This window comes from Acomys minous (assembly GCF_964271855.1).
Source record: "Acomys minous genome assembly, chromosome: 7".
Classification (NCBI taxonomy): Eukaryota; Metazoa; Chordata; class Mammalia; order Rodentia; family Muridae; genus Acomys; species Acomys minous.
Genome location: NC_140488.1, coordinates 75,652,332 through 75,672,104, shown reverse-complemented (window position 1 = coordinate 75,672,104; position 19,773 = coordinate 75,652,332). Strand labels below are relative to the sequence as shown.

The 19,773-nt window shown below is 40.0% G+C and overlaps 1 protein-coding gene and 1 pseudogene across 5 annotated transcripts in view; both read left to right on the top strand.

Moving 5' to 3' along the window:
- Positions 1-19,773, top strand: part of EDA (ectodysplasin A) — a 376,876-nt gene that overhangs the window by 335,725 nt on the left and 21,378 nt on the right. The gene's annotated exons all lie outside the window — the stretch shown is intronic.
- LOC311602174 (tubulin beta-4B chain-like) lies at positions 1,511-2,928 on the top strand (annotated as a pseudogene). Its single transcript has one exon. The product of its transcript is annotated as a tubulin beta-4B chain-like (transcript).

Sequence of the window (19,773 nt, the reverse complement as noted above, 5' to 3'; positions counted from 1 at the left end):
GGGAAGAAAGAAAGAAATTAAAGACTTCCTAAAATTCAATGAAAATGAAAGTACAACATATCTAAACTTATGGGACACAATAAAAGCATTGCTAAGAGTAAAATTCATAGCACTAAGTGCCTTCATAAAGAGATTAGAAACACTGAATACAGTCAACTTAATGGCACACCTGAAAGCCCTATGGAAAAAATAAGCAGACACACGCAAGAAGAGTGGACAGCTGGAAATAATCAAACTCAGGCATGAAATCAATAACTTATAAACAACAACAACAAAACAATTCAAAGAATCAATGAAACCAAGATCTGGTTCTTTGAGAAAATCAACAAGATAGGCAAACCCTTAGCCAAACTAACAGGCAAAAAGACACTATTCAAGTCAACAAAATCAGAAATGAAAAGTGGGACATAACAACAGACACTGAGGAAATCCAAAGAATCATTAGGTGTAACTTCAAAAGCCTATATGCCCCAAAATTTCAATCAAGATCAGGTAAACAAATTAAATTGTCCTGTATCCCCTAAGAAAATAGACGCAGTCATCAAAAGTCTACAAAAAAAAAAAAATCCCAGGGCCAGATGGTTTCAGCACAGAATTTTACCAGACCTTCAAAGAAGAGCTCATACCAATACTCTTTAAACTTTTCCACAAAATAGAAGCAGAAGGAGCATTACCAAACTCATTCTATGAGGCCACAGTCACCTTGATACATAATACACTCAAAGACCCAACAAAGGAAGAGAATTTCAGAGCTATTCTTTATGAACATTGATGCAAAAATATTCAATAAAATATTCTTGAACCTAATTCAAGAACACATCAAAAATATCATTCATCATGACCAAGTAGGCTTCATCCCAGATATGCAGGGATGGTTCAATATACAAAAATCCATCAGTGTAATCCACCATATAAACAAACGGAAAAAAATAAAAACACATAATAATCTCCTTAGATGCCAAAAAAGCATTTAACAAAATCTAACACCCGTTCATGTTTAAAGTCTTGGAGATATCAGGGATACAAGGCACATTCCTAAACATAGTAAAGACAATACACAGCAAGCCAATATCAAACTAAAGAGAGAGAAACTTAAATCAGTTCCACTGAAATCAAGTGACAGCTCATGCTGGCAAGGATGTGGAGAAAGGGGAACACTCCTCCATTGCTGGTGGCAGTGCAGACTTGTACAACCACTTTGGAATCAATCAATCTGGCATTTTCTCAGAAAAATTAGGAATAGCTCTACCTCAAGACCCAGGTATCCACTCCTGGATATGTGCTGAAAAGATGCTCCACCATACAACAAGGATATTTGCTCAACTATATTCATAACAGCTTTATTCCCAGAATCTGGAAATAACCCAGATATCCCTCAACAGAAGAATGGATAAAGAAACTGTGGTACATCTACACACTGAATGCTCTTCAACTATTAAAAACCAGGAACTCAAGCACTCTGTGCACCTGCTCCTCCTTAGGTGTTCCTCCTTTGCAGCCGCTCCATCAGTGACGAGCATGGCATCGATCCCACCGGCACCTACCACGGAGATAGCGACTTCCAGCTGGAGCGCATTAACGTGTATTACAACGAGGCCACCGGTGGCAAGTATGTGCCCCTCGCCGTGCTCGTGGACTTGGAGCCCAGCACCATGGACTCGGTGCGCTCGGTCCCTTTGGGCAGATCTTCAGACCTGATAACTTCGTCTTCGGTCAGAGTGAGGCTGAGAACAACTGGGCCAAGGGGCACTACACAGAAGGTGCAGAGCTGGTTGACTCGGTGTTGGACGTTGTGAGGAAGGAAGCCAAGAGCTGTGACTGCCTGCAAGGCTTCCAGCTGACCCACTCCCTGGGTGGGGGGACTGGGTCTGGGATGGGTACCCTCCTTTATCAGCAAGATCCGGGAGGAGTACCCAGACCGAATCATGAATACCTTCAGTGTGGTACCTTCCCCCAAGGTGTCGGACACAGTGGTTGAGCCCTACAACGCCACCCTTTCAGTTCACCAGCATGTTGAAAACACAGATGAAACCTATTGCACTGATAATGAAGCACTCTATGACATCTGCTTCAGAACCCTAAAGTTGACCACACCCACTTACAGTGACCTGAACCATCTAGTGTCCGCCACCATGAGTGGGGTAACCACTGGCCTGAGATTCCCTGGCTAGCTAAATGCTGACCTTCGGAAGCTGGCTGTAAATATAGTGCCCTTCCCTCGCCTGCGCTTCTTCATGCCTGGCTTTGCCCCCTTGACCAGCCGAGGCAGCCAGCAGTACCGTGCCCTGACGGTTCCTGAGCTAACCCAGCAGATGTTTGATGCCAAGAACATGATGGCTGCCTATGATCCCCGCCATGGGCGCTACTTGACAAGTGGCTGCCGTGTTCAGGGGCCGCATGTCTATGAAGGAGGTGGATGAACAGATACTTAACATCCAAAACAAGAACAGCAGCTACTTTGTTGAGTGGATCCCCAACAATGTGAAAACAGCTGTCTGTGACATTCCACCTCGGGGCCTAAAAATGCCCGCCACCTTCATCGGCAACAGCACCGCTATTCAGGAGCTGTTCAAACGCATCTCAGAGCAGTTCACAAGCTATGTTCAATGCAAGGCCTTCCTGCACTGGTACACTGGTGAGGGCATGGATGAGATGGAGTTCACCGAGGCTGAGAGCAACATAAACGACCTGGTGTCTGAGTACCAGCAGTACCAGGATGCTACGGCTGAGGAGGAGGAAGAGTTTGAGGAGGAGGCTGAAGAGGAGGTGGCCTAGAGCTGTTTCAGCCACTAAAGCATGGGAGCAGTGTGAACTCTTTATTCATTCACAGCCTGTCTGGAGCCCTGTCCACTGTGCATTTGCTGTCCTGTGTCCTGATATCACTTGTACAGATATCACCATTAAAAGCAATTCATAGTGGGAGAAAAAGTAGGAACTCATGAAATTTGCAGACAAATGGATGGATCTGGAAGACAGCAGCCTGAGTGAAGCAATTCAGACCCAGAAAGACATGCATGGTATGTACTCACTTATAAGCAGATATTAGCCATACAATACAAGATGACCATACTACAACCCACAGACCTAAAGAAGCTAAGTAACACGGAGGACCCTAGGAAGGAGGCTTAATTCTCATTCATTAGGGCAAATAGAATAGACACTGGAAGCAGTTGAAGGGAAAGAACAGGACAAGAGCCTTCCATAGATGTCCTCTGAAAGACTCCACCGAGCTGGGGATCAAAGCAGATGCTGAGACTCACAGCCAAACTTTGGGCAGAGCTCAGGGAGTCTTATGGGAGAGTTAGGGGATAGAAGGACCCAGAACGGACAGGAGCTCCACAAGAAGACCAACACATCAACAAATCTGGGCCCAGAGGTGCCTGCTGAGACCAATGCACCAACCAAGGACCAGGCATGTAGAGGACCCAGGTCCCTTGCTCAGATGTAGCAGATAGTCAGCTCAGTCTTATAGTAAAGGGAACAGGGACTGTCTCCAACATGAACTTTGTTGCCTGCTCTTCCATCACTTCCCCCTGGACAGTCAGCGTTGCCATGCCACAGAGGAAAAGGATGCAGGCAGTCCTAAAGAGACTTGGTAGTCTGGGATCAGTTACTAAGGGAGAAGGAGTCCCCCTTTCTGAGGACTAGGGGAGGGGCAGAGTGGGAAGAGGGAAGGAGGGTGAGACAGGGTGAGAGGGAATGAGGGTGGAGGTTATGATGGGCATGTAAAGTGAATAGATTAATAAAAAAATAAAAGAGGGAGGTTGGCGTGAATTCCCACCACTAGCCAAGGAGCTGTTGGTAACTGGTAGGTGCTAAGAGAGAGGAGAGGGAAAGTCAGTTTTCTTTAAGGATTGTGGCCCCTGGGTAGTCAACAATGATCTGTTGGAAGGCCACATACCACCCAAGAGTATATGTGCAGCACATATTGTGTTTGATGAGTTTCTTTTCTTTTTCAAAAAGCAGGGTGGTACCCAGAGGAAGTTGGGGGAGGGGTGAATGTGATCACATATATTGTATGAAATTCTCAAAGAACTAAGGTTTTAAATGCAAAAAGGAGTTGGTAGACATTATGAAATAATTTCTAGAGATTTTAAAGATATTTTTCTTTGTCTTCCAATAAAAGAATAAATTATAAAGCTATTAGAAAACTCTCAAACTCGTAAATCAAATCCTGAAAAATATTGACTGTATTATGTGGCATGACCATTTTGTGCTAGGAATGTAAAATTGCTCCAATGATATGAAAAAGTTTAATGGTACATTACATCACCAACTCAAAGGATATAAGTCAAATGATCATCTCAAATGAAAGGCACTTTAAAAATTCAGCATACTTTTGTGATAATTCTTAGTAATCCCAGAATATCTTGTTCTAATAAGCAGCATAGTGCTTAGAGGCCTTCTTGCTAAAGTTGGGATGCTCGTTGTAACTGCTGATACTCAACATTCTTTTTAATTCCTTTTTAAGATTTATTTTATTTTGTGTATGTGAGTGTTTTCCCTTCATGTGTGTATGTATATAACATTGATGTCCAGTGCTGTTGAATGCCAAAAGAGGGCATCAGATCCCCTGGAACTGGAGTTACAGGCAGGTATGAGCCACCATAAAAGTGCTTGAAACTGGACCCAGCTCCTCTGAAAGAGCAGCCAATGCTCTTAACTGCTGAGCTACATTTCCAACCCCTTGAATTTCTTACTAATACAGTGAAAGAAGTATAAATATCAGAGTTATATAAACACTCATCACTTATTGATAGATTCTGTAGCTAGTAAACACAAGATATCTAACTGAAAAGATACTGTAAGTAGAAATCGCCAAGGTGGCTAGGCCAGGTGTGTCCATTTCTTGTAGTATGAGTACAGTATCAGCAAAGTATCTGTTCAAACAATATTTGCGAGTTGAGTGTAGTTGGAAAACCTCAGCTGGAAACAGTTGTTATAGGCACTTAAATCCTTTAAGGCCATTTCAGAGTTATGTATGCCTTGAGATCATGACCCTGAAGAGCAATTCGTATTAGATTAAAAAAAAAAAAAAGACTCGATTATTTGAGCTTTCTGCTTACTTAGGTTTAAGATGAATGAAGTTTATACAGTAATACATTTTTTTCCAAAGTGATGAGTTTGTATTTATTTAGTGTCCAGAGACTATTTTACCCATTTCCTTCATGTTATCTTGTGTAACCCTTATAACAACGTTGTAAACTAAATCATGGTATCCCCATTCTACAAATGCGGCTGCACTCACCTGTAGGAATGAAATCAATTTTTCAATGTCACACAGCACTTGGTAAGGAGAGGAACTTAAGGCTGGATGTACTTCTGTGACTTGAAAGACCATGCCTTTCCCACCACTGGTTTCCATCGATGTGCACAGTCTTGCCTCCAAGTATTTCCTGAAACAGAATTCTGTTAGGGGAGATATGTAAAGAATGGTTACTTCTAAGTATCAAAACAGATCTACATGCAAAATGTGGTGAGCTCAATAATGAAAACAGAAGGCAAGAAAACACCATGTTGAAGGGTAACTAGGCTGATGTGCCTTATCAGGGGAAAAAAAATGAGTGGTTCTTTCTGAACCAAAGTATTGAGCAATACCTCCACCCTAGGGCAGTCAGTAAATAACTAGAGTACACTCACACTGAACAGCAGAGCCTCTCTGGTGCTCCCATTGTAAGAATCCAGTAAGTCTCAGGATAAGCCTCATCTGTGATGAAAGTGAAACAACATGCACAGCGGCAAAAGAGCTAGCCATCTTGAATTGCTCTGGACCCAATCTAGAGCTATATTGTAAAAATGTGGTTCTCAGTGGAACCAGTTTGTGGTTTGGCTGCCCAGCAGTTGAGGCTGTATTCCTCAAAGGCAATGCTTACAGAATTACTTCTGGGAACAGCACATGTTACCTACCATCTGGGCTCCTTCAACCCATGGATAGGTTTAACCTGTCTACAGGAAGATAGTGTAGCTTGATTAATTACATCATGTTCCAACAGTAGATTCTCTCTGATTCCTATGCTTTGTTGGGCAATGATAGATTGCCATTATAACCTTTAACATATTTAATGAATTAACACATCTCAACTGCTAAAGCAATCCATTTGATTCATCTGCATGCAGCTCAAAATAATTCCTTGAATCTGCTTAACACTTCACACTTTCCCAAATTGTTTTTATTTCTATTGTCTCATCGATCCATGGAACTGAAAGCTTAATAACTCAGATTTTGAACCCAGATAAAGGAGAATAGAGCAATTAGCACTCAGCACTTGACCCAGGTCAGGGCTTTCAACCTCAGCCAGGCATTAGAGTCTCCTCAAGGGCTTTCAGATGTTTTCCTGCCCACCCAGCCACAGACGACTGACAGCATCCAAATCCTCAGGGCAGGAGTCTCTGCAATGAGAGGTATTGACTCTCTTCAGGTGATTCAAATGTATAGCCAGAATGGAGACACACTTTCTGAGGTAATGAGTTTAATCTGAGTCCCAGGTGACAGGAGCACATCCAAATTGTAGCATCTCAGTGGGAGTCAGGGGCATGGGCTGTGATTTGGAGAGTATCATTCCCTCGAAGGGTTGAATCCTACAACAAAATGTACTCATGAGAAAATGTGTAGAAAATAGAAAAAGAGGAGCCTGAAGACTAACCTCTGATAGTCATAGTGCTTAAGATTTTTAAGTCTGCTAACCTAGCTTGTTGAAAAGGGACCGCATGATTTCATAATAAGAAAAACACACATGACTAATCAGAGGCCTTTGTGGAAAGAACTGTGCATATATCTAAGGGGGTCAATGGGCATAATTTATTTAGCTTTCAAAATGCCTCTAACTGAAGTTCCTTAGCAAAGGTTATTATACTTTAAGTTGTGTCGTCATGCACCATGAAATCAGAGGGGCTGTCCCATGAAGAGGGCTTTAAAGGCAGGGATAACAGGTAAGGAGGAATGCATAGCTTTCCAGATTGAGACACACAAACAGTAGAGTGTTGTAATCTGTTCCAGGTTTTATTTAACATTTTATATACAGCTGGGTGAAAGACTGCAGGAAAATCTTTAACAAACTCATCCAGAGCTCTGCCACTTCTTGCTGTGTGACCCCTGGCAAGTCTCCTAACCTCTCTTGTTCTATTTCCTCCTCATCTGTAAAATAGTGGAACTGGATATAAAAGTCTCCTAGAAATTCTATACATTAGCTTATCTTAGCTCCTCCCTCTGTGTCTACAATGAAAGCAACACATAATCAACTTCTGTAGTTGATTAGAGCAACGTTAGGGAGTGACTATTACAGGGTCAAGGACCAGAAAAAGCATTTGTTATACAGAATTATTCACTATATGCAATTCATTGTAACCAGATTGCCAAAGAACTGTTTCTGCCAGCCATCTGCTAGAACATAAAAATAGCTTTTTTTATATAGGACCGTCCTTTATAATTGGATTTAACGTGTACCACTGATTTCTTTAACAATAAATTTATAAATCTCTTATATAGCATTTTATAGTTGAGGCTTGTGAAACATTAGAGGAAAAAACTTACCTAGTCCCTGTCTGCATTCAAGAGAATTGTAGATAGGTGAAATGGTTCACCCAAGGTCAGAGAACAAAAAAACAAAACAAAAAAAAATCACTATAGCACTACATCTCTGGACAACATGCTCATCTCTCTTCACCTTCTCCCTATACTTAGTTCCAAAGCAATAAGAAATGCGGCTTTAGAAAAAGTTGATTCCTCAGGCCAGACTTATTTTGAAGCTGTTTTGACCACCCTTTTAGCTAGGTACATGGTTTCATAATGATGGTAATGACAAATGAATATGAAGATTATAGTTATGAGTGCTTAGATGTTATTTTATATGCTATGCATTATCTCATCATTTCTATTGAGGTAGATGCTATTTTTGAGAATTTCCTATATGCAAAATATATTACATCATCTCCATCCGTCTCTTCCACTTTCAACTCCTGTGTCCCTCTACTCTCTCCCTCAAATTCATGACCTCTTATTCTTTAACTATTGATATGTCTGTCTGTGTGTGTGTGTGTGTGTGTGTGTGTGTGTGTGTGTGTGTGTGTGTATACACATGTATGTGTATAATCTACTGAGTCCATTTAGTGTTTATATCTATATGTATTGAAGGCTGACCACTTGGTATTTGATAACCTCTGGAGGGAATACCTCTGGAGAACAGCAATTCTCCCTCTCTCAGTAGCCATTAATTGTGCGTACCTCTTCCTCTAGAGTTGGAGCCTTGTGAGATTCTGCCCATCCATATTTTCATGTCAACTGACGTCATTATTCAGATCTTGTCTAGGCAATCATACTATCGAGACTGAATGTGTATAGCTTCACTATCAGATATAAAAGACACTATCTCTGGATCTTACAACCTTACTGCCCCCTCTTCCAGAATGTTCCCTGAAGGGTTGTATTGTAGATGTATCATTTGGGGTTAGACATTAGTCTGTTGCTTTCTATGTTTTGACCAGGTTCATTTACTGGTCTCCATCTGCTTCAAAGAGAAGGTTCTTTGGTGAGGAATAAAAATGACACTTATCACTGGGTATAAGTAATTAGAATGCAGTTAAAATTACACTGGTTTAAGAAAGTGGTAGTAGATTCTCCCTTAGGATCCATGACCTTGCCAGCTACAGGTTGTTGGCTAGGTTTACATTACTGGGCATGAACTACCACCTATAAAGTGGACCTTAAGTCCAATTAAACAGCTGTTGCTTACCTACAAGATACAAGTGCCACTATTGTGCCACTTGGAATATCTTGTTAGGTGGATCATTATTGTGGTTCATGGGCTTTATACAGATATTACTATCATTAATGTTTTAAGTATAACTAATTCAAAGAGAAAGTATTGCCCAACACCATACTAGTATTGAATGTTAGAGCTAGAATTCAAACCTGGTTCAGAAAGTATAACAAGGCTCATGATCGTTCTACACCCAATATTCCCAAAGAATATAAGCCAAAGAATTAGCTCAACAAAAGATAGACAATTCTTGGAAAATGTTCCTTGGCCAAAAAAGTAAATGTTGTATATTGATATTGTCTTTGTAGAGTCCCATTTCCCACTACTGAATTTATTGAAAAATTAAGAAGTCTTCAGTTGAAAAAAATCTATTTTCTTTAATACTGTGTTTCTTAAACTGTTTTTAACCAGCCATTTTCCCAAGAACATCTGTTAATATCACACATCTCTCCTATTCCCTATAATGGAAGACTACAAAAGGTATAGAGCTTGGGAGATAAAAACAGGAGGATCAGGGTTTCAAAGGCAACCTCAACTGCATGAGACCCTGTCTCAAGATGCCAAAAGAAGGGTGGCACAGCAGTAACTCAACAAAGTGCTTATTGCACAAGCCTGAGGTCCTGAGTTTGGATCCCTAGCACCTACATAAAATCTGGATATGGTACTACATGATTGTAATCTTGGCACTCCAGAGGTGGAGACAACAAGATCCTTGGGGATCATTGACCAGCCAGCCTAACACAGTTAGCAAGCCCCAAGCACCAGTGAGAGACCCTGTGGCAAAACCCAAAATGGGGCCAGCAAGATGATTCAGCAAGTAAACACACCTATCACCAAGCCTGACAACCTGAGTTGATCCCTGGGACTCATGTAGTAGAAAAAAATGACAGATATCTACAAATTATCATCTAACCTCCACACAAATGCTTTGACACGTGTAGCCCCATGCTTATACAAGCAGTGTCTCCCACACAGAGGACTTCAAGCAATAAATAAATGTAATAAAAAAAAGAAAAGCATGGTGGACAGCTCCTCAGTAATGACTCTGAGGTTGACCTGTGGAGTCTACACACAGCTGCATATATGTGCCGACACCTGAATGTACTCACATACATTCAAGCACGAACACACAAAAATATTTAAGGCTGTACTATACTGCGCTACTTCTCAGTTCATCTTCATAGATTGTTTCTTAGGCCTAGCTTTTTCCACCTTAACCACTTGTGACCAGAGACCCAATGTTGCAGAATGTTTGCTTAGCAGGAACATGTGCTTGTCACTTTGGGCATGTCTTTGGTAACGTGAACAAACCTATCCCTTATGGAACTTTAAGGCACTATTAAACTTCTGAACTGTCAGCAGTTAGTGGGACTGGTTTACTGTTGCCCTAACCACAGTAATATTTTTTGAGTCTTTCCCAAACCAAGACAGAAGTGAGCCAGAAAATTTCATAGCTGCTAATAACTTAAGTCATGTTTGTGGAGCCTGAAACCCAGATATGGGCTTTAATGCATAAAAAGGAAATTGTTGGATGAAGACTGCAAACCTTCTCACATCAGAAATACTTGAGACTGGACTGGAAGGGAATGGGGTGGGATCAACTTGCACAGCGCTACCTTTTCTGGCCCTTTCCCTCATGCTCAGAGCAGATGTTGGAATCATAATCTGGGTTCTGAACATGGACATTCCATGTGGTTTTCATTCACAATTCTCACTCTTCTTTGAAGCTAATGGCTTCCATCTTCTACAAATGTATTGGGCTTGCCACACTTATTTGTGCTTTCTCTGGTTGTAATTCTAATTGTGTAAAGTATAATATTAAAGAAACTCTTAAGATTTCAAGATCTAAAGACATAAACTATGTTGATATTTGTTGCTTATTTGATTTTGGTGACACTAGGGATTGACCCTAGGCTAGCACTCTACAACTGAACTATATACTCAGCCCTCTGCTTTTAAATGAGAAATATCTAGTTCTATACCTGCTCGTCTGCTATCCATTCCCTTTTTCTCTTATCTCTTTACTTCCTGGTATTGAAGAAATTTTGGTCATGTCTAGTCCCTACATAAAGAGAAGAAAGCATGTGTACTACCTGTTCAACCAACAAATAATTATATGAACGTATATTGAGTACTTATTCCACGTATATCACTTTCAATTATTTACACTGAAAAACCCCCTCTATAATTAATACAATTGTGACAATTGTACAAATGGCACTTTTGGAAATTATTTGTCAATATACTTGGTATGACTGATTCAGTGTAATGGAAGGTGAACTAAGTTGCAGTCTGAAGATTCTTGGTTCACATCCCTAATTACCACCTCCTTCAGCCATTCATTTGCTCATCAAACAAACACTCTTGAACCCCTATTATAAAATGAAGTGCTTTAGAAACTTAAGACATGGAGGTAAACAATTCGCAGCCCTTACCCTCAAGGAATTAACAATATTGTAAGTAAAAACAAACACATAATAAAATATTACAATTTGAGGGTTGAAGAGATGGTTTGGTGGCTAAGAGTGCTAGCTGCTCTTCCAGAGGACCAGGGCTCAATTCTAAGCATCCACATGGCAGCTCACATCTGTTCATAACTCCAGTTCCAGGGCATTTGACATACCACATACATAAAGGCAAAACACAAGTGCACATAAAATATTTTAAATAATTTTTAAAAGGTTATAATTTGATAAATGTATAGTACATTATAGAATACACAACAACTGATGTCTAAGAGGCCTCCTAAAGGATGAATACGCACTGAAAAAAATTGGAGTTTAAGAAGGGCATTTCACACCGGGCGTGGTGGCGCACAGGAGGCAGAGGCAGGTGGATCACTGTGAGTTTGAGGCGAGCCTGGTCTAAAAAGTGAATCCAGAATAGCCAAGGCTACACAGAGAAATCCTGTCTATTAAAAAAAAATAAGGGCATTTCAGGCACAACTGATGAACAAAATAAAGATACAGAGGCTGAACGTATTATATGCTGTGGGCGTAATGCTAAGATCCATGCTGACTTACATGTAGCATGGTTTTACTTTTAAACCAGTAGACAGTTTATTAACATATTTTTATGATTATAATCTATTTTTGGAAGAGCCATGATCCACAGAAAACTGAACAGAAACAGAGTTCCTACATATTCTATCTCTTCCTTTCCTTGGCAACCGTTCATACTTTGTTCATAGTTTGCCCTTTCTAGAATGCTATGTGGTGCTACATATACTTTTCAACCTGGCTTTTTTTTTTTTTTTTACTTAATGATATGTGTTTACGTTTTCTCTGAATCAGTATATGGCTTGAAAACTCATTTCTTATTATTGCTGGGCAATATATTTCATTGTATTGATATATAACAATTTGTTTATCCAATCATTTACTAAATAACATCTTAGTTGCTTACAGTTTGTGCCAAATATATATAATGTTGATAAAAGGCATCTGTATGCAAGTTGCAAGTTGTGTGATCACACATTTCTAGCTCTTTTGAGTAAATATTTAGGAGTGTGGTTTCTCAGTCCATTTCTACAGAATTGTCAAATTGTTCCCCCAAATATGCCACCTTTGCATTCCTACCAGCATTGTGATGGAAGTTCCTGTTGCTTCATACTCGATCCCGAATTTGATATCAGAGTTTTTCTTTTAGCTATTTGTGTACTGCTCTCATCATATTAAAATGCAATTTTCATCATGGCAAATAATATCTTTTCCCCATCTTAATATCTTCTGTGGTTACGTGTCTACTCATGTATTTTCCCATTTTTTAATTTGATTCTTTCCCAATTGTTAGGTTTTCTGTTTAGACATTTGCCAGTTTCTTAATTGGGCTGTTTTCTTCTTTGGTTTCAAGTCTTCAGTTTCAAATATCTTTTGGATAAAAGTAGTTTATAAGGTATGTGTTTGTGCAAATATTTTTTCTGCATCTTTTTATTTGTTTTGTTTTATTGTTTTGTTTTGCTTTTCAAGACAAGGTTTATCTGTGTAGCCCTGGCTGTTCTGGCTCACTTTGTAGACTAGGCTGGCCTTGAACTCACAGAGATCTGCCTTCCTCTACCTCCCTTAGTGCTGGGATTAAAGGTGTGAGCCCCATTATGCCCTGTATCCACAGTTCACTTATTGGTGCCATTCTCTGAATAGGTTTTAATTTTAAGGAAATCTAACTTGACTTTTTTTTCTCAAGTTGTACATCTGGTTTTCTATCTAAAAACTCACTACAAAGGCCAAAGTTGACTAGAGATCTACTATGCTGTCTCATGAGATTTTTATATTTTTGTATTTAAAGTTTGAATCTTTGACCCCTTTTGAGTTAATTTTGTGACAGGCATAAAGTCTGTGTCTAGACTCACTTGTCTGCATGTAGATGCCCAGATGTTCTACCACCATGTATGAAAATCACTATCATTTTTCTGTTGAGTTTCCTTTTCTCCTTTGTCAAAGATCAGTTGATTCTATTTTTAGGTATGTTTCTATTCTATGTGTTCTATTTCACTAATCTGTGTCTGCTATTTCACCAGTACAACACTGGTTTGATTGCTATAGCTTTATAGTAAATTCTGAATCAAAGAATGTCAGTTCTCCAACTTTGTTTTTATTCTACAATATCATATTTGATATTCTATATCCATTACCTTTCTATATAAACATTGGATTCAGTTTGTTAATATCTACAAAGTAACTTCTTAAGATTTTTAAGGAGTATTGCATTTAATCTATAGGTTAGGTTTGGAAGGAGTCACATTTCTGCAATATTAAGTTCTTTTCCACGAACATGGGATATCTTTCCATTTAGATGTTTATTTCTTACAGCGAATTTTTGTATCTTTCCTCATATGAATACTTATACTTTGTTAAATCCATACCTAAATACCACCACTCTTCTCTCCCCTTCTCTCTCTCTCTCTCTCTCTCTCTCTCTCTCTCTCTCTCTCTCTTTCATTTTAAGTGCTGTAATTTTTTTTTTTTTGCTTTAAAAATGTAGGCTTTATTTTCTGTGGCAAAAGGAGATGGTCATCTTGGGATTAGAATCTCGTCCCTGAAGGGATAATGGATTGCATATTTATTTATTATTTAATTAATTTATTCAGATTACAACTCAATTGTTATCCCATCACTTGTATCCTCCCGTTCCTCCCTCCCTCCTGCTTTCACCCTACTCCCCTCCCCTAGGTCTATGACCGAGGGGGACCTCCTCCCCCCCACTATTTCAGTGGTTCATTAATGATATGTAGGAAAGAATTTGACTTCTACATATTAGACTTTAACTGTGAAACATTATGTTCATTGTTGTTTAGTAACCAGAATAACTGCTGAATTATAGTGTAAAGGACAGCCTCTACTTGTTCTTGCTTCTCAGAGGATAACATCTAGTTTTCTCATTATTATGATATATAGGATTTCTTATGGAAGTTTTAATCAAACTGAGGAAATGCCCTATTGGGTGAAATTTTTTTCATCATAAAGGGATGTGAAATGTTATTTAAGATATTTCTACATCTATTGCTATGACTGCTTTTTCTTCTTTAGTTTATTGATATAAGATAGATTCACTTACTTTTAGTTTAATCCAAATTTACATATCAGAGATAAATCCTTTCTGGTTGTTGTCTCAGTCCATTTTCTGTTGTTGTAATAAAATACCTAAAGATATAAATTGTGTTTTAAAAACTTACAGAAGCTTATTTGTTTTTGAGTCAGTGTTGGCATATATACTGGTGGTTAGCTTTTGCCAACTTGACACAAACTGGAGTCACCTGGAAATAGAGCATCCCACAAGCCAGGAAGCCCTGCTGTCACCTCCTTTTTCTCCTCTCCCTCTTCCTCCTCCTCTCCCTCCTCCTTCTTCTTCTTCCTCCTCTTTCTTATTCTTCTCCTCTTCCCTATCCTCCTTCTCCCACTCTGCCTCCTCTTCATTTTCTTTTTTTTCTTTTCTTTTTTTTTTTTTTTTTTTTTTGAGACAAGGTCTCTCTGTGTAGCCTTGGCTGTCCTAGACTCGATTTGTAGACCAGGCTGGCCTCGAACTCACAGTGATCCGCCTGCCTCTGCCTCCCGAGTGCTGGGATTAAAGGTATGCGCCACCACACCCGGCATCTCTTCATTTTCTTTTTCCTTTCCCTTCCTCCTTCGCCCCTCCCCTCCTCCACATTCTTCTTCTTCCCTGTGCTGACTTCTGTGATAGACTGTGATTGGGATGTGTAAGCCAAGTAAATAAACCCTTTCCTTCTCAAGCTGTTTTTGATCAGTGTTTTCTCACAGCGACAGAGAAACTAACTGGAATAGAATTCACAGAGAGTACACTCTTGATGTAAAGAACCTGACCATGTGGCTTTTATGCCTTGGGATATTTTGTGGGTGGAAGGTAGAGAATTTTGGAACTTTCAGCTAGAAAAACCATTGAGTACTCAGAGCTTAATGAACTGTTCTGGGAATTTGGAAGATACTGCTAAGAGAAATACAGGTGATGGAGGTCTGGCTTGTGAAGTTTCAGAGGGAAGCAAAGACCCTTAGCATGGCTGTTCATGTGATGTTTTGGATTAAGAATCTGTGGAGGTAAAAGCTTTGCATAACTGGGAACAAGATCTATATTTCACGCCCTGCATAAAAATGAACTCGAAGTGGATCTGGGATCTTAATGTAATACCCAAAACTCTGAAATTGCTAGAAAACGTAGTGGAGACAAGACATAGGCACGTATACAGGCTTTCTGAATAAGACACTGTTTGCTCAGAAAATAAGGCTAACAATTGACAAATGGGACCTTATTAATTTTGAAAAATAAATTTATTTTTTATTTATTGGTTTTTCGAGTCAGGATTTCTCTGTGTACTCTTCCCTGTCCTGGACTTGCTTTGTAGAACAGGCTGACCTCAAACTCACAGAAATCTGCCTGCCTCTGCCTCCCCAAGTACTGGGATTACAAATGTGCACTACCATGCCCAGATTAAAAAGATTTTTTAAAGTGTTCAACATCTCTAGCCATCAGGTAAAATGCAAATTAAAATCCACTCTGAAAGTCCATCTAACCCCAGTTATAGTGGTCTTTAAGAGGAAAATAAGTGATGGCAACAAATACTTAGTGAGGATATGGGGAAGGAGACTATTTGTGGGAGTGTAAACTTTTACAGTTGCTATGGAAATTAGCATGTATATTCCTCGATGAAGCTAGAAATGAGCCAGGCATAGTGGCACTCACCTTTAATCCCAGTACTCAGAGAGGCAGAGGCAGGCAGATCGCTGTGAGTTCAAGGCCAGCCAGGTCTACAAACTGAGTCCAGGACAACCAGGGTTACAGGGAGAAACCCTGTCTTGAAAAAACTAATTAGGAAAGGAGAGGGGGAGGGAGGGAGGGATGGAGGAAGAGAGGGGGGAGGGAGAGAGAGCTAGAAATGGATCTGCTACATGACACAACTATACCATAACTACACCATTCCTAGATGTATGCCCAAATGACTCTATATTCTATGACAGAAATACCTGCACATCTATATCCATTCACAAAAGCTAGGAAAACAAATGTGACTCCTTCACAAAAGCTAGGAAAACAAATCAGCCTACACACCGTGTTAGTTGCTTTTTTGACTTGACACAAGCTGGAGCTATTTGAGAAGAGAACATATCAATCGAGAAAATGCTTCCAACCAGAGTGACTTATGCCATCATTTTCTAGATTAATGATGAAAATGGACCAATTTTATGGCAGGGCAGTGCTACCCCTGAGCAGGTTGTCCTGAACTATATAAGAAATCAGACTGTGCCAACCCATTAGCAACAAGCCAGTAAAGAGCATTCTCTATGCCCTCTGCTTCCGTTCCTGCCTTCAGCTTCCTGCATTGAGTTCCTGTCCAGATTTCCCTTAGTGATGAAGTGTGGCCTGAGACTTGTAAGCTGAAATAAATCCTTTACTCCCCATGTTGCTTTTGATTGTAGCATTTTATTATAGCAATAGGAACCCTAAATAAGGCATGTGTCCATCAACTGATAAAGGGATAATGAAAAGTTGTGTTACAGTTGCACAGTGGGATTCTCTATTAACACTAAAAAATGAAGTTATGAATTTTTAAGGAAAATGGATGGAACTGGAAAAGTTATACTCTGGGGAGGCCTAGAAAGATAAACACTGCATGTTCCCTCTCATATGTAGATAATAATTTCAAAATCTTAGAATTTTTTGTTTAACTTAAAATATCTACAGAGTGCAGGAGGTTATATATGAGTTGAGTGAAAGAGGTTTGAATTGGGCAAACAGGAGAACTCATGTAAAATGAAGTAAGCGGGGACAACTAGGGTGGTAAGGTTTAAATGGGAAGTGGTTGAAAAGATTAACTGACAGGAGGAGGTGGAGACAGAGGGTTTAACCAAAACTAAGGCTATAAGATGGCATATGGACACCTCCCTATGAGTTGATGAAGAAGGTCGCACAGGACCCTAACCATAGGCTATTGCCATCATCCTTGGTGGTCCACCAGAACTACACAATAAGACTCTGTAGCTGAAGACATCACATACCTTGGTTACATGACGTAAAAAAAAAAATCTAGCTGGACCTTAACTGGAAGCTCCCTCCCTATTGGCTAACATATGTTGTGCCAGAAAATGCAGTACAGGCTTCTGGGGGAGAAAACTCATCAGTACTTTCACCCATATGTGGACCTTGTGTCCTACAATACCACATATCCACCAAGATGTGTCCACTGGTGCAATAGGGAATGAGTGTTATGAGGGTAACTAACCACTCTGCTAAATTTGAGACCCGTTCCACAGAAGGAAGTTCATGTCTGGTGCTATAAACCTGGTTTTTAAAAACTCATGGAGTTGTCTAATGTTGTTTTGCTAAATGAACATAGCATCAAACCACTTTCTCAATATTTATATTTCTATTTTAACCCATACACACATGGTATTCTCAGCCTTGATTAGAGAAATTTCTCTTTATAATGCAGTGAGTGAAGACTCATGGCTGAGGATAAGTGCCTGCTGTGTGGTCAGGCCTAAATACTTACCACCTCTTCGAGCTCGCAGGGAACATCATGACCCAAGGATGGAAAGAATATAAGAACCAGATGATAAGGAGAAGGCCTGTGAAATGCTACCCTCTGGGCATGACATAATCGTTGCATTTGTGAACTCAGAGCAGCTATAGTTGCCTACGCTGGAACTGCACAAGACTGAGTCTGTCAGCAGTCAGCATAAGGGAGAGCAGTACATGGGGTTCACTGTTCCCCGGGAAGGTATTGGCAGTTCCCAGAGGCTCAGAAAGGGGACTTGTTGTCTCCAGTTGTGTAGCCACTGAGAAGCCCACTGTGCTCCAATGGATAATTCAATATCCACAGCCACATGGACAGCCCTGGCTATCATTTGTTTCATAGATCCATAAGCTATAACTATAAGATATATATTTGCTATTATTTTTTAAAGATTTATTTATTATTATGTATACAGTGCTCTGCCTGCATGTACACCTGCACGCCATTATAGATGGTTGTGAGCCACCATGTGGTTGCTGGGAATTGAACTTAGGGTCTCTGGAAGAGCTGTCAGTGCTCTTAACCTCTGATCCATCTCTCCAACCCCATTTGCTATTATTGTTTTGAACAAAAATGTTATCTACTAAGTCAAGAATAAATAAAATGTTTTAAGGCATGTTACTTCCTGAATTTTATTATTGTTTAGCTTTTAAAAACAAAACACTCGGGAGGCAGAGTCAGGTGGATCTCTGTGAGTTTGAGGCCAGCCTGTCTACAGAGCGAGTTCCAAGCCAGCCACGGATACACAAAGAAACCCTGTCTTGAAAAACCAAAAATAAAAGAAAATAAAATTTAACTACATCATTTTCCCCTTGTCTTTTCTCCCTCTAACCCCTCCCTGTACCTCCTTACCTTGCTTCCTTCCAAACCGATGGCCTTTTCTTTAGTTGTTATTGTTACATATGTAAACACTTAAATATGTCAATGCAACCTACTGAGTCCATTTAGTGTTGCTTGTATGTATACGATTTCAAGGGTGACCACTTGGTCTTGGATAACCAACTAGGGGGCTCATCCCAGGGAAGGACTGTTTCTCACCCTCTCAGAAATCATTAGTTACCTGTATTTCTTTGAGTAAGATGAGATTTCCTCTTCCATGTGCATGTGTACTGGTGTGGTACTTCTTCAGATCTCATTTCTTTATCTTCCTTTATCTGTTCGCTAACGCACTTCCTTTCTTTATGTAGATCCAGACTTCTGACCTGTGTCATACTCCTCCTCTGTTAACATTTCTTCCAAGGTAGATATACTAGGAACAAATTCCTCAATGTTTTATTATTTAAAGGATCTATTTTTCCTTTTTTCATTTTGCATTTACTATAATTTATTCAGATTACATCTTGATTGTTATCCCCTCACTTGTATCTTCCCATTCCCACCCTCACTCTTTCTTCTGCCCTATTCCCCTCTGCTAGACCTCTGACAGAAGGGGACCTCCTGCCCCACAGTCTGACCACTGCCTATCAAGTTTCATCCAGATAGCCTGCTTCCCCTTCCCCTGAGTGCCACCAGGCCTCCCCACCAAGGGGAAGTGGTCAAATAGGGGGCACCAGAGTTCACGTCAGAGGCAGTCCCTGCTCCCTACAACCATGGAGAATGAATGAGCTGTCCATTGGCTAAATATGAACGGGGGTTATGGGATACTGAAGTCCAGCCTGTTGGTTTTATTTCATTGATCCTAAGTCTCGAATAAAGATAAAAGAGTGTAGTGTTCCCTAGTGGAGCAGATGGAGAATGAGAAGGAAACTCGCTTGCCTTAGGGTCATTTTGTGGTTGGCTGTGTATTAACCCCGGTTTTATCATAAGGCACTCTTTTCCTAATGGCAAAAAATCAGACTGTCTGCACTGTCTCATTTCCATTTTACTTTTATCAAAGCAATCTGAACTACTTTACAGTTGCCTGTCCAACTCTGATATATCTGTGGAGTTTTTGCCTGTACAAAGAATGATGATTACAAATAGGAGTATGGGAAGATATAGAAATCTTGGTTCTTA